Raw genomic sequence first — 15650 nt, 5'->3', positions numbered from 1 at the left:
AAAAAAAAAGTATGTGGCAATGTAGCAACAGTTAATGTTACAGCTACTATTAGGATTTATAAGACTGTATGTACTGTCTGGTTCCACGAAAATTCCAGGGTTGTTTTCTCCATTGCTGACAAGGTTGTTAGCAAATGGGATCATTTGAAATTAAAAAGCTCCTTCTTGCCAAAGAACTCATTACCATGGCGAAAAGAATGTCTACCAAGTGGGGACATCTTTGCCAGCTCTTCCGCAGGTAGAGGACTAGTAAACAGAGCACATAATGAACTCAAACATATCAGATGCACCACAATAAAAGATCTACTCAACAATGGGAAACCAAAATGAGCTGACACTTCCCAGAAGAAATGTAGATGGCCAGGAAATATGAAGAAACACTCCTATCACTGGACATTAGAGAAATGTCAATTAAAACAGCACTGAGATTCCAACTGACCCAGGAAGAATGGCCATCATAAAGAAATCAAATCCTAACAACTACTGGTGAGGATGCAGGTAAGGGAAAACTTCTATGTTATTGGTAGGAATATAAATTAGTGCAACCACTATGGAAATTGTTATGGTGATTTCTGAAAAATATAACCTAGAAATTCCATCTGATCCAGCTCTTCTCCTTCCAGGGCTCCTACCTGGAGAGCTAAAGGCATCACCTTGCAGAGCCCCATGCACACCCACGGTTACAGCAGTGCAGCTCGCAGTAGTGAATGTCGCAAGCGGCCTGTGTGCCCAACGGAGGATGCGCTGATAAACTAAATGTGACATTTGCACAGTGTGGAGTAACATCTGCCATAAGGAAAGACAAATCTGAGACATTTGTAGGAAAGTGGATGCACCTTGAGACCATAATGGTAAGTGAAATCAATCAGCCACACAAAGCTTAAGAGCCACCTGGCTCCCTTACATGAGGAAAGCCAACTTATAAATAAAGAGCAAAATAAACGATCGCTAATAGGAAGTGGGTTGGCAAACGCTTCTCAGTTGGAAAGGATCAAGAGGCAGAGGAAGGGGGATGGAGGGAAATGGGCTGTAATAGGGGATTATTCTGTGTCATGCACATGCACTGATGCACACAAGGAATGTAAACATTGCCACAAACACAGACTAGTAGAAAAGAACAATAACTCAGTAAGAAAAACTAGTAAGTTTCTAGGTAAGAAAATGTAATTTTATTTGGTTTTCCCCTTTCCTATTGCTGTCATCCCTGTGCAGCCACCAGAAATTGGTACAGGACTTTTGACCCCTATATACATCAAATCCAAGGAGGCTCAGACACTTTATATAAAATGACATTTGGTTGGACAAAGACAGAGAATCTGGACATAGAGGGGGCATTTTATTTTAGCAAATTAATGTCCATTCAATCTTGTCAACTTCAGCAGTGAGAGTGGCCATGCTATTTCTTAGGAATTAGCAAGATTTTCAGGTGCAAGATGCTGCGTCAACTGCTCTTCAGAGGAATTCTTTGTAGTGGGTGATGCACACCCTTATGTGGCATTAAAGCTGGGTTTCTGCCACCAGAGTGCTTGTTACCACAGGTGCCAACAGGAAGCTCTCAAAAAACAATTGAGTCTTCTAGGAGAGAACTATTAGAGGACATGTATTTTCTATTACTCAGCAAGTCATGAGGAAAGATGAATTCTAAAAGAGGCTCGGTGTTGAGAACTGGGAGTATCACAATCTCAGGGACAGTTGTGGACATACTACGATTATGAACTAACTGCTTTGCAAAGTGAGATGTCAGATTGCCTGCACAGAGCCTGTACAGAACACATCTTAAATTATGTTTGTGACATTGAGCCACTCACAGTGAGAAAATGAAAGGGTAGCGTCAAGATGCTAACTCAGCCCCAAAGGGAATTGGACGTGGGAAGGAGGAGTTCTTTCAAGATGCTGTGCTGTGAGCAGTACCATGTTTATGGTGGTGAGTGAGAGAAGGAGGGATCTCTGTCCTGGAGCCTATTAAGAAGGGCTTCACACATGCCTTGGACCCCGAAGACTGGACAGAGCAACTGGTATCTGATTCAGGCCTGATCAGTCTCAAAATAAGGCGTGTTGCTGGTACTGCCTCTAAGTGGCCAGGCAGAAGGTAGGCACCATGTTTAGAAGGAAAGTGAATCGCTACATAGAATGACTCTAACGTAGTAAACTTTGGGAGCAGAGGTGGGTCACTGTGAGGTGGAGTTAAGACAGGCCTTTTCTCAGTGGTTTGCAAGATGGCTCACGGGCGGGCAATGGCGTAGGGGTCTGTTGTCACACACTCCCAGGGTCTGAGGAGTGTGATAGTATGGATGACACACCAACCAAGTCACATACCTTCCAAGGAAACATTTAATGCAATTTAATATCCCTGGGGCTGGAGAGATAGCTGAGCATCTAAGTGCCTGCCTGGCAAGCACGAGGATGCGGGTTCTATCCCCAGTACCATGTGCTGTGCCAGCCCAGAACCTTGGGCATTCTGTGCTGGCCACTGAAACTGGGTGTAGTGGCATACACTTGTAATCCCAGCGCTGGGAAGGCTGAGACAGGAGGATCATTGTGAGTCTGAGCTGGGTACCAAGACCCTGTACCACATAAATAAATAAATAAATAAATAAATAAAATAAAATAAATATTTTTCAAAATTAAAAAATAAATATCCCTGGAAAATGCAGAGAAAAACTGCGAGCCTGTTTCACCATCTGCCAGTGCCTGTTAGCACCTGCATAACTTTTCTACTTTCATATCACTTCTGAGTTTTTATATTCCATGCGTGGAAAAGGTTGAACCCCCAGGTAATAATAATTGTGACTTAGAGAGGAAATCATTCCTGAAGATGGAGGCAGCAAACCTGTGCACACAACTCTTTCCTATAGGAGGGTGGTCGGTGCGTCTAGGTGGGCCGTGAAGATGCTCTGTAGAATCCAGGAAGCCTTCCTCCCAGGCACACACCCCTAGTTCTGCTTCCTGGCCACCAGGCACTCAGCAGGCAGGCTCTGTCCCACCCTTCTGCCGAGGTGCTTCTACACGGGAGCCAGTTGACCCTGGACTGATCCTCTGAAATCTTGAGCCAAATGGAATCTTTTTGTATGCAGTGGGTGTTGCATCTCCAGTTCAGTGGCCAGAAAGCTGACTATTAAAAAGGTAAGCATTTAATCTGGAATAAGATTTGGATTTTTATTATAATAAAACTGCTAAACCACTAGCTCCATTTCTGAACAGATTATTTTGGGAACCACAGTGAATTATGTGACTTCCCATTCATTGAGGAAAGGCAGGAAGTCCAGCACATGTGTCACGCAGCGCTGCAGAACCACGTCTGCAGATGGCTTATGGCATGAGTACGAGAGTGGAGAAGAGTCTATTTCTTTCTTACAATCTTTATTATTTAATGTTTGGTTGCCAAAAACCAGATAAGTCGAGAAAGCATATGAGGAAAGAGAAAAAGATTCAATAGGCAAACAAGCAAACAGAAAAAGACTACATTGTGAAGACAGCCAGGCCTGGCCAGCCTGGGAACACAGTCTGGCTCCCTGAAGCTGGTCATGTCTATCTTAGTGGCTATAGCTCAAGGCCTCAGCAGACCCCCTTCTTTCTCAGGAAGTCATGACTGGACAGGAAGATCTAGTAGAAGGAATGAAGAAGAGAGTTTACAAGACCAAGCAGTCAGTTGTTTGCATTATCATTGCTAATTTGTTGAACTAATAATTGTTTCTCATAGAAAACCCAACAAAAGGGTTGGCCAAATAGCTCAGTGGATTGAAACACCTGCAAGTAGTTGCAGGGGACAGGGGTTCAATCCCCAGACCTACTGTGCCAGCCCCATCCCCGGGGCATGCTGAGATGGCATTTGAGACTGGGCGTGGTGGTGCGTGCCTGCAATCCCAGCTCTTGGGAGGGTGTAAACAGGTGGGTCACTATGAGTCCAATCTAGTAGTGAGACGCTGAACACCCTGTAGACCTTTCCCTAAAATACAAAAAAAGAAAACCCAACATTGGTAAATAATTTTGTGTGAGTTTTTCAGGACAGTGTTGTTCTAAACAGGAATCAAAACATTGATAATGGGGATGTGGTTATTGTTTATAAGACTCGTGAATTTTACAAGAAAAGACACTGCTCTTTGGATTCCTCTTGCTGTTAGCTCAGAGACACAGTCAGTCACTATAGCAGCAGAGGCAAGACCATTTATTTATTAAACAATTATATCCTAAGTACTGCCCCAAAGAGACTTGTCGTGATAAATAATATAAGAATTATCCAAACACGGGTAAAGAGTTAAGGCCTAACAGTGAGGATGCTCGCTGGCGATGTGCAGGGCATAAGAACAACTCCTGGGACTGCTGTTATCAGCAAAACGATGGCGGATGCCGTGTCCCTAAGCAGGTAAATTTTTCTTCCTAATACTACTTTTTTAAAGGGAATCATCGATTGTAATTGATTTATGTTGCATTAAATCCATTCAGTTGCCTTTTCAGTGGATTATGTTCCCCTAAAATTCAAGGGTATTGGCAAGGTTTACCAGACAATGGAGCCGTCTTCTGTTCTTTGGTCCACATAGTGACTGTCTTCTTTCACTAGGGCTAACAAAGTGCTACCCATTAGGTTCCTTTAGGGACTCAGAAGTGTATTGTCCTGTAGCTTTGTAGGCTAAAAGTCAGAGATGGACGTGTATGCAGGCTTGGTCTCTTCCAAGGCTGGAGGAAGTGCCTGTCCTTGTCCCTGATGGCTTGTTGGCAACTTCTGGTGGGTCTTGGCTTGAGAAAGCCTTGCCTTGATCTCTGCCTCATTTGTCACAGCGTCCTCCCTGTGCATGGTCCATGTCTGAGTTCCCTGGACTAGATCAGTGATGCTGAATGACAGCAAACAGCCAGCCGCCAAGTGCACACCACAGTGTCACCACCACTGCCTTCGAGCCTGCTCTAAGGGTTTCAGCTCAGTGGATTACACTGGAATGATGCTATCCTCTAATCGAATGACCTTTGGAAGCATCAGGACAAATACAAAGGCAATTCACAGATTTGCCACAGACAAGGAGTACAGTTCAAGCCTAAGTGCTAAGCTCTAATTTCTGAAGATCACTTGAGACTTATTGCTTGAATAATGACTACATTTTATTCCACATTTGTTGTTTCTACATTATCTATTATCTAGACTATTAACAATAGATGGTCTAAAAATTATACTTATCATAAAAATAATAACTAAGTATCATTTGTCTGTAGCTTTTTTCATCTCCTAGTATCTTTTTGACAAGCAATCACTCTCATATTTTAGAGCTATTCCTTTGAGTATTTATTTTGATTTTATAAGTACTGAACTCATATAGACACTACCCATTTATCATTTAAATATTACTTATTGGGGCTGGGCAGATGGCTCAGTAGAATAAATATTACTTATTGATTTCTATTATGGAATATGTGAATTAAAATTCATAGTTCATAAACTTTTCTTTCTATTATCTAACATTCTATAAAATTTTGTCTAAAATTTGGTTATATCAATATTTTGAAATTTATGACTGTATAAATATTCTCAAGGCTGAGCTGAATTGTGAATTATGGCAGCAATTTCTTCCTTATATAACTTTGTTTTTCCCTGCAGTTACTAATTCTTTCACATTTGAAAGAAGACTTTGGCTTGTCTTAAACTGTAGGTTCACAAAAATTGAGCAAAAGTACTATGAATTCCCACATTCTCCTACCAGCACATATGCATGACTGCCCCCTCCCACACCAAATGCTATATTTATGATAATCAGTGAACCAGAGCCCATCAGTGACATTAATATTCTGTATTAGTGTATGGTTGATGGAATTGGACACGATCACATTGACACAGATCCACCACTTTAGTGCCACACACGTCACTTCATTACCTGGAATTTTCTGGTCCACACATTAACCTCGGTCACCTCTGTACCCCCTGGAAACAACGGCCCTCTTGTACCTTCCATGGTTTCCCTTTGCAGAACTCCATGTAGTTGGAATCATACATACTGCATCCTTTTCAGTTAGCAATATACCTTCAGTTTGCTCCATGTCTCTTCATGGCTTGATAGTTCATTTCCTTTTAGCACTAAATAACACATACTTATTTGGATGAATTATGGTTTATCTGTTCAATGTTGCTAGCTTTCAAGTTCTGGCAGTTATGAAAAAAGCTGCTCTAAGCAATCATGCGCAGGCTTTATGTGCACACGCTTTCCGTTCAGTGAGGCAAACACCAAGGAGGAAAGCTGCTGTGGGAAGCTCATGCTTAAGTCATGTGTGTGCTAAGGTCATGCTTAGTTTTGAAAGAAACCACTGCAGGCGTTTTCTGAGCAGATGTGCAATTTCACCTTCTCATTAGCTGTTAATGAAAGTGCTTATTACTTAATATTCTTGCTCTCATTTGTGGCTGTCTTTTTCCTAGATTTTGGCTATTGTCATAGATGTGTGGTGGCATTTCACTGCCATTTGATTTTCACTGTTCCAATAATATATGATATTGAACACCTTTTCATACACACCTACCATCTTCCTTAGTGAAGTGTTGACCCAAGTGTTGGGGATGTACTCTGGTTTCTCTCCTGATTGCATGAATCTTTCACCTTTTACCAAGTGTTGAGAGTATGTTTTATGATTTCCTTTCTGTTAAACTTTGGGAGATCTTTGCATCTACTAGAAACAGGCTCCTGTTGGTAGATTGTTCACAAATATTTTCTCCCATTCTATGCCTTTAAAAAAAGTTTTAGTTTAATATTTTATTTTATATATATTTGATACTGGATCTTACCACACAGCTCACTCCTAGGGATCCTGCTGTTTTCAGCCTTCCTAGTGCTGGGATTCCAGGAGGGTACCACTATGCCCTGACTTGGCATCTGATCAGCTTGCCTGGGGTCAAGGCCTGTGTGGCATGTGGTGCTAGGGATTGAACCCCGGTCCTTACGCTTGCCTAAGCATGTGTTTAGTCCCCTGAGCTATCTTGCCAGCCCTTTAACAAATTATTTTATTTATTTGGTACACGGTCTCACTACGCAGCTTGGACTTGAAGTGATCCTCCTGTCTGAGCATCGCCAAAACTGGGATTACAAGTGTGCACCACCATGCCCCATTTTGGTGGCTGGCAGGATGTGCTGGCATGGTGTGTGGTAACAGAGAATGAATCCAGGTACTTATACTTGCCATGAAGGCACTTAGACTACCGAGCTTTCTCCCCAGCTCCTCTATGCCTTGTTTTATTCTCTTGAAGGCCAGAAACTTTTAACAAAGAACAACTTTGTACTTCTTTCTTTCATGGACTGTGCCTTTGGTATGCTGTTTGTCAGCTTCCCTGTCACTAGGACGAAATACCTGACATCCATAACTTGAAGGCGAGGTTGGTTTGGGCTTGCAGTTTTTGTGGCTTCGGTACACAGTGAGCCTGCTCCATGATAGAAATGGGCAGGGAGAAGTGGCCAGTGCTGCTCAGAACGCAGCAGCCAGGAAGCAGGCACAGGGGACAGGGGCCTGGGACAAGGACTCACCCTCCCAGGCCATGCTCCGTGGCCACCTCCAATGAGGCCCGCATCCTTGCAGCACATGATTGACAGAGCATTTGAATGAATGAAGCCAGGCATGAGTAATGTCCACCTATTACCCAGTCATCTCCCAGACATGGGACACTTCTGGGGGGTATTGCAGAGCTAAACTGTAACAGACATGAGATCTAAAACAATAATGTCCAACCCAAGATCATCTATATTTTTCTCATTTTTTATTTTACATTTGAATTTGTAATTCTTTTGGCTTCATTTTTGTTAATACTGCCAAGTCTGCAAGTGTGCATCTAAGAATTTTAAAATTTTTGATTGTGTGTACTTGTGTGTGCACCCAGCTGATCCACAATCGTTTGTTGAAAAGACTCATTACACCATCTTCTCTGTCTCTCTCTGTCTCTCGCTCACTTTCTGTCTCTCTTACTCTGTCTCTCTGTCTGTCTCTCTGTCTGTCTCTGTCTCTCTGTCTCTGTCTCTCTCTCTGCCTCTCTCTGTCTCTCTCTGTCTCTCTCTCTCCCCACCCCCCCACTAGTATACTTATACTACTTAAGGGCTCTCTTTTCTGTTCCATTGATCTACGTCTGTTAACACCACACCATCCTGTCTAAACTAGCACTATGGAAATTCTTGAGTTCAGGTTGCGCCAATCTCCCAACTTTGCTGTGTTCTTAGTATTGGCATTGAAGGGTATTTTGCCTTTCTGTAAAAATTTTGCAATCACAATTTTATTGTGTGGCGAATCTGTTGAGGAAGCTGGGAAGAACTAACACTTTGCAAATACTGAACCTGCTACATGAACGTATACATCTTTCCACTTGTCTGCCTCTTCTGAGTTGTTCTTATTAAGGTTTTACAATTTTCCTTACATAATCTTGTATACATTTTGTTGCACTGATTTCTAGTCATTTTGTTTAGTATGATGTTAAGATACATATTACAGTGATTTTAATTTCAATTTTCTTTTGGCACTTTGTGTTGTGTATAAAAGCGAGCAGGAAGTCTTGAAAAAGACTTGCACAGTGTTTTCCTTGCTAGTTTAACTTGGAGCTGAAGTCAGTTCCTCTCTGAAGGCTTTCTTCCCCACTGGAGTAGTTTGAATGAAATCCATCAGGTCATTTTCACAATGTCAGTGCAAATCCTTGTCAGTAGCTCTCATGTCTTCCTCTGACCTGGTCTCTTCTCTTATTAACATCACTGCTTTCTGAAGAACAGGTGAGTGATTTGAAGTACAATATATTTTTACTGTTTTTTTTATATTAATTTCTATTTTGGCTAGATAAGTCCTCTGTTGAAGGTCATTTTCTCTTACAAATGTGTACACATTTATCCATCAGCTTCTAGTTTCAACTTCCACTGGCAGTCATCAACATTCAGGAGACATCTGCAGTGTGTCCATTGTTTCTTTAGAAAGCAAAAGTACCCCATGACAGTGGACAACCCCGTGAACCACAGATACTCAGAAATAACTACCAAAACAAAAAGGAAGAGCAAAGTTAATCACAATGGAGATCTAAGCACTTTGCACCTTTCCCTTTTGACACTGACAAGCAGCACTGGATTCAGTTCCACATCGATGCCTATTATATTTTAGGTGCTAAATCAAAAGGCCGAGGAACTAAAGTTTTCATGCCCTGGTTGACACCATTGGGAAGAGGTAGAAATAACAGGTGGGATGGTCTAGTGTAGCTTTGCTGGTCCTTGGGGATAAGCCTTTGAAGGGGAGCAAGGGACCTTAGCCTCTCGCTCTCTACATTCTGGCCCTGGCGTGGGCAATGTCAGGCCTCTATGTACTTCCTGAAATTAATTCCTGTCTGGCCACAGAAGGACATTGGCCTGAACTCTCCGTCACTCCTGAAATAAACATTTACTTTTTCTCTTTGGTGCTGGGGATCAAACTCAGAACCTTGTGCTCACTAGGTAGGCGCTTATGCTACTGAGCTATCTCCCTGGCATCCTTTCCTTTCTTCTTTACAGTGCTTGGTACTGAACCCAGGACCTTTATACCAGCTACATTTCTAGGTCTCTCTCTCTTTTTTTCTTTTAAATTTTGAAGCAAGTTCTCATAGAATAAGCTGGGCTTGTGGGCTTGAAGTTGTGATCCTCTGCTGCAGCTTCCCAAAGTGCTAGAGTCAGATATTTGTTAGAATGATGAAAAGCTGACCAACAGCCTTCAAATGTTGGGAGTTGCAAGAAGGTAGGAAATTGATCAAATGTTTGAAGGTGGGACTGGGCCTCAATGCCTAAAGCAAACAAGCTACCTCAGTTCTGAGGAAAACATTTTGTCTGGTTCAGGTCAGGTATTAGTTGCTAGGCAACCTTGTGTCACATGTTACTAACTTTGCAAAAGTATAAATAAAGGATCGTTTTGTTTGCGGTTGAGTTAGTCTTGCCCATCAGGCAGAACAGCGACCATCTAGCCCAGCTTTTATCTTCTTGTCTGTCTTTCTCATTCCTGCCTCCATGTCTCCCCTGGTAGAACTGTTCACGGTGAGACCAACAGAGCCGTACATTCAAACAAGAACACATTTTCATTTCTGTGGATTCATAGGAAAAAAATAGACAAGTGACTGAGTTGTAAGATTGTACAACTTTTATATTTAAATGTATTTGCATAATTATGTGCCCAGGTCAGTATAGTCTTTGTATCAATATGCTTATTCATGTGTCTTAGTGAGTCTTCAAAATGTTACATTAAAGGGCTCCATTGTAGCCTTGTCATATTTTAAACTAACAGGGTCTGATATGTTACATGAAAGCTGCTCTGAGCAGTAAAAGTTAGTGCCAGGACTTGTACATATTCACGTCAGTGCAAGAAGCCTAATTGCTCAACAAACAATGGGCATTTCATTTAAAAAAAAGTTTAAAAAATTGACAAGTAAATGATTAAACAACACTAGTGACATTTTAGAATTTCAGTAGAAATCTAAAATTTACTTCCTGCACCTCACAGCATTTGAAGATGACCATTAAAATGGTATGCAACAGGGGCTGGGAAGATAGCTTGGTGGTCTGAGTGCCTGCCTGGTAAGCACAAGGACACAGGTTCAATCACTGGTACTGCATGCCAGGCCAGCCCCATCCTGACAGCACTGAGCCAGCCACTGAAATCAGGTATGGTGGCGCATGCCTGTAACCTCAGCACTGGGGAGGCTGAGACAGGAGGATCACTAAGAGCTTGAGCTGCCTAGCGAGACCCTGTACCAAATAAATAAATAAATAAATAAATAAATAAATAAATAAAATATTAAAATAATAGTAAGCAATGGAAGCTTTACTGTAGACATAGGATGATGGATGTTTAGCCATACAAGTTTGCATGTTTAGTTTAAAACTGTGAAATCCTGTCTTGGGTTTCTGAGTTTTCTATTACTTTCTTTATTTGTAATAATGTTGAAAATTGGTATTGTTTTTCATTTATATCGACTTTGTTACTATTGGAAAGACTGGAAACTGCAGTCATTATGAAATTTCAGTAGCCTATAGTCATTGCTATTGCTATTACCTTACTAATTTCATATGCGATACATAAAGTACACTATGCTGCATAGTAAGGTGATACACCTGACAGAGAACTTATTTTCTGTTTGTTGAGACAAAGTATAAGATAAGATGAAAGCTATAAGCAAACATTTAATAGGTACTGGTAGGTTGTGTGGACATTGGGTACGAGAAATGATTGCTGGGGCTGCTAGCTGGGAGCTAAGTGACATGTGCCTTAGCTACCGCCCTAAAAGATAGCTTTGAATAGAGGAGACCAGATAGCCGGAATTGTAGATATAGCAATGGGTAGATTATTTTTGGAGTATGGGAATTAAACTTAGGACCTTACACTTGCCAGGCAGGTGCTGTGCCACAGAGCTATCTCCCCAGCCCCAGCAGTGGATTGATTCATCACTGCTAAGTAGCCTAACACTTATGAGATCAGAGTTTGTGGGGAGCAGCCAAGTCAATAGCTTTGGAAACATGAGAGGGACCTAGCCTGGGGAGGACTTAAGAGCCAGATCAGGAAACCTTGGCTCGCTGGAAGACTTTCGACCTGTGATGCCCCACAGGTCCTGCAAAACATGAAGGTAGATGTGCTTTGGTAAAAAGAAAGAAGTCTGCTCCAGGGCTGGGGTGGACCATGCAGAAGGTACAGTGAGACCCACATGGGCAGCATGGATAGTCATTGGGAAGGGCAGACACATACTGCAATGTCATAGCGTTTGGCCTTTGTCGCCATAAATCTCTCTCCTGAACTACACAAGGACCCAGGGGATTAGCACCAGAGTCACCGCTTCCAGTATTTTCAGAGTTGCTGAACCTCAACAAGTCAGCATTTTCCTTACTTAATATCCCATTTTTGAGATGACATTAGAAGCATGCCAAGGAAGTACACTTAATGAGAATAGGTGTATTTTCACAAACAAAATCATGACAGGTTCAATTATTTACATTAATAAGAGACTGTACATTTGGTTTTTAGGATTGAGAGTAGTCAGAAGACTCCATGATAATTAACATTCTATAAGTAGCTGAAGAAGCAGGAGTTGAGATAGTGGTGAAGGCTATATTTGAAACCAAAATTCACATTTTTCCCCGAATTCTCATGCAAGATTTGACAAAAGTCTGCTTTTTAAAGATTAGCAAATATACTTTAACATGTTGCATGACTGTTATTTATACAAGAATGCTGCCTAGAAAACAAGACATTCGATGGCTACTGACCCCAAATCCAATCCCATGGATTGGGTCCTTATTTACACTTCGATTTCTCACACCAAAGAAACAATATGGTCTTTGCACAGATGAGTTTAGTTTATTTCACTTAAGAGTATGCTCTTTAGGGGCCTCCATGTACCTACGAAATGCTTCGAGTTTATCCTTCTCTATGGCTGAGTACTACTACTCCTTACTTCTTTATATTCTTATCTCCAGCTGAGAGTAGAAATCACATTCTACTATAAGGCAGATTTGAGAAGGTAATGAAACATCAAATATATTGACCTCCTAACTCCTATCATTAGCTATTCAAGAAAAGATGTTTTCTTTGAGTTTGGAAGAGAAATTACTATAAACACTGTTTTCAAAACAATTTCTGATGTTCATGTTTCAACAAAAGCCTCTATCCCACTTGTCTGCGCCTCCTGCTGACTGCTTTCTTAGTCCAAAAGAAGGAGGTATCATCTCACAACTCGTGTGCCCTCCAGGTCACGAGCACTCCTGTAGACAGGGCAATTTCACAGCACTCTCCCGGAGACCCCCTAATGTTCTGCATGTTTCCCATCATTTGAGTTAACAGTTCTTCACATTGGCCCACTGCAGTAGCTTTCCCTGGTTAATTCCATGCATTCTCAGGCTCATCATATTATTCCTGTATTTGTCATAGAAATAAATCTCTATATAACGGCACTCTTTCTTGGGAAAAAAGCAGCGTAGTGAGTTCAATGTGGTCACTGTTCCCATTCAAGAAATGTTATGAACTCTCAGTTAGAGATAAGAATGTAAAGGAATAAGGAGGAGTAGTACTCAGCCATAGAGAAAGACAAGCTTGAAGCATTTCATGGGTATATGGAGGCCCCTAAAGAGCATACTCTTACGTGAAATAAAATAAACTCATTTGTGCAAATACTATATTGTCTCTTTGGTGTGAGAAATCAAAAGTGTAAATAAGGACCAGAACATGCCCTGAGTGTTTCGAAATAGGAAGGAAATGCTCAGTGGGAAGGGGAACGAGGGAGGGGGTAGGGAGAAAAGAAGGAAGGGAAAAGACAGAAAAAGAAAAGAAGGAAAAGTGGAAACAAAGGTTTTGTAAATAAGGAGGGCAAAAGCAGTGTAAGGGAGGGGAGGGGTAAGACTGTAAAGGAGGAGCTAAGATCCAACATGTACCAGCGCAAATTCTCTATGATGTAGTCATTATGCATATTTAAAATGTTCCAATAAGATTAATTTTTTTAAAAGAAGGAAGGAAGAACAAGAGGAGGGAGGAATTAAGAGAATAAGGAAAAATGGGAAAGGAAAAATGCAATTAAGGAAGTCTCTATACCTTTTAAAGTTAATTGAACCTCCAGGTTCAAATATCACAACCATTTTTAGTGATTAAAGTTAGGATTCTTTACCTCAGAATGGTGTTTCAGTTTGGCAAAATGCATCTTCCCTCTTTCCTGTCCTCACTAGCAGATGCTAGAGGCAGAATTTCCTCAGCTGGTTGCCATCATGAAGGATCAACTTCCCATTTATGTGTGGTTTCTCAGTGTACTAAGACCTCTTCAGGCAACTTCCCCTGCTGTTTTCTGACTTTCCTGTTTGTTACCTCCCACAGGTATCTGTTCCAATCTCGAATGTTCCTTTTCCTGTCTAAAACAGGATCTGCATTCCTCTAGGGACTCAGGCAAAGAGCAGGTTGGCTATTTCTAGAGATGTTGCTGCCACTGAAGTGTTCAGCCAAAGGCCACCATTTCATTTGTCTCTGAGGCACAGCTCTGTAGGTTTTGAATCCGTATGGAGGCACCAAGGTGCTGGTGACATCGAAGGTTGAGACCTTTAACCCTGAATGTCCTCAACAGTTCCTGCCATTACTACAAGTCATTGTCCCACCTGAATTCCCAGCCCACCTCCAGTACTGTCACAGTCACTTTCTTAGACCCAGAAATTCTGACTTGCGTGGAGCTCATGCTTGGCTGCAAGAATTTTTAGTTGGTAACAAACTTAAATTAGGAGAGTGATCTTGTTTTGATCCACAGTACAACATATGTCCTTGTTAAATTTGTTACCATAGATGTTAATAAAGCTTTATGTCCTTTCCTTTGTTCACTTCATTCTCTGGAAGAGGATAATTCATGTATCATATCACCAAAAATAAATGGTAGGAAGCGATAGATGAAATAATGCTCACGTTACTGATGATCATCTCTATCATCATTTTTCAGTTATGAAGAATGGGTGTAGTTGGAGATGACAGGAAGTACTAATTACCAGAAAATGTCTCCCTAAAATCTCTATAAATCTTTTTGTTTTGAAGATGACAAGTATATCTCCTGATTCATTATAAAATCTGCAGCTCATTGGTAAACTGGAGGCATTATGTACCACAAAAAGGAAATAAAATTTACATGTTTACTACCTAGTCTATGTACAACAATGGGGAGGGGATAATATGCTTACTTAATAGCCAGGGACAAGGCAGCTAAGAGTGCATATGTACTTGCATCAAGTTATTTTTATAAAGGATGAAAGTAGATTTCAGGCCAAGTTTTCTCTGACTTCATGCTTTTCTACTGGAGAGTGCTGACTTTCATGGAAATTCTCCAAGCCACCCTAACAATCACTGCAGAACCACCAATGGTCGTAATTTGCAAGATTTCTTTAAGGAGAGTGCACTAGGATAGAAATGGTGGATATGTGATCCACACAATTAATTTGACAATTTTAAATACACTTTGAAAACCTACTTAGTACTATAAGAGACCTTGACATGTCCTCTTGGGTACTTTGCCAAATGGGATCTAAAATTCATTGCACCCTGCATGTACAGTAGAGTTGTATGCAATGCGCATCCGGATGAAGAAGCTTTAAAGATATTTTAGATGTACCTATTCCCTTGAGAGAATTATTTTTTTAAGTGATGAGATTTGTATCTTGTCTTGTTTTATCCTGGCTAGTACATAGATCAATACTGCTTAGAATTTGTGGAGACAGATATAAGTAAACCTCTACATTTAAATATAACACCTTTAAGTATATATACTTATTTCATTTGTATTGCTTTCAAGGAGCTCTTTGGAGCTTTGATAACATACAAAGCCAAGAAGCCACTGGTGGAAAGGTCGCTGGCCAGAGGAAAACGTTAAAGAATTTTAAAAATGCTACTCATCATCAATTTTTAGGAGCACTTAATTCTTACATGTTCTTTAGGAAGTGGAAAATCTCTCCCAAGAAGTGTGAAAGAGAGCAGTATAAATTGAGGGCACCAACATGGAATGAAATGAAACAGGCAGGTCAGTCATCCTGTTCCAGCTGCCAGAAGGGGAGGCTGGGACGGCGCGGTAGGCACGAAGGGCTCTTGGTAGTAATGACGCTGACACTGTATTGGTGTCAGTCATGAAGAAGTTTAAGATATGCACCCTGCTAACTCTTTTCTTCTTCATTTTGCTCAAAAGCATTACATAT

The 15650-nt window shown here is 41.2% G+C and overlaps 1 protein-coding gene across 3 annotated transcripts in view; it reads right to left on the bottom strand.

Annotated features, from left to right (window-relative positions):
* The window catches only part of Nkain2 (sodium/potassium transporting ATPase interacting 2), a 1099112-nt gene that overhangs the window by 179014 nt on the left and 904448 nt on the right, over positions 1-15650 (bottom strand). The window lies entirely within an intron of this gene.

This window comes from Octodon degus, unplaced genomic scaffold (assembly GCF_000260255.1).
Source record: "Octodon degus isolate 3935 unplaced genomic scaffold, OctDeg1.0 scaffold00034, whole genome shotgun sequence".
In the NCBI taxonomy this organism is placed as follows: Eukaryota; Metazoa; Chordata; class Mammalia; order Rodentia; family Octodontidae; genus Octodon; species Octodon degus.
Note: the sequence above shows the minus strand (reverse complement) of the source record. Positions and strands in the feature narration are given on the sequence as shown.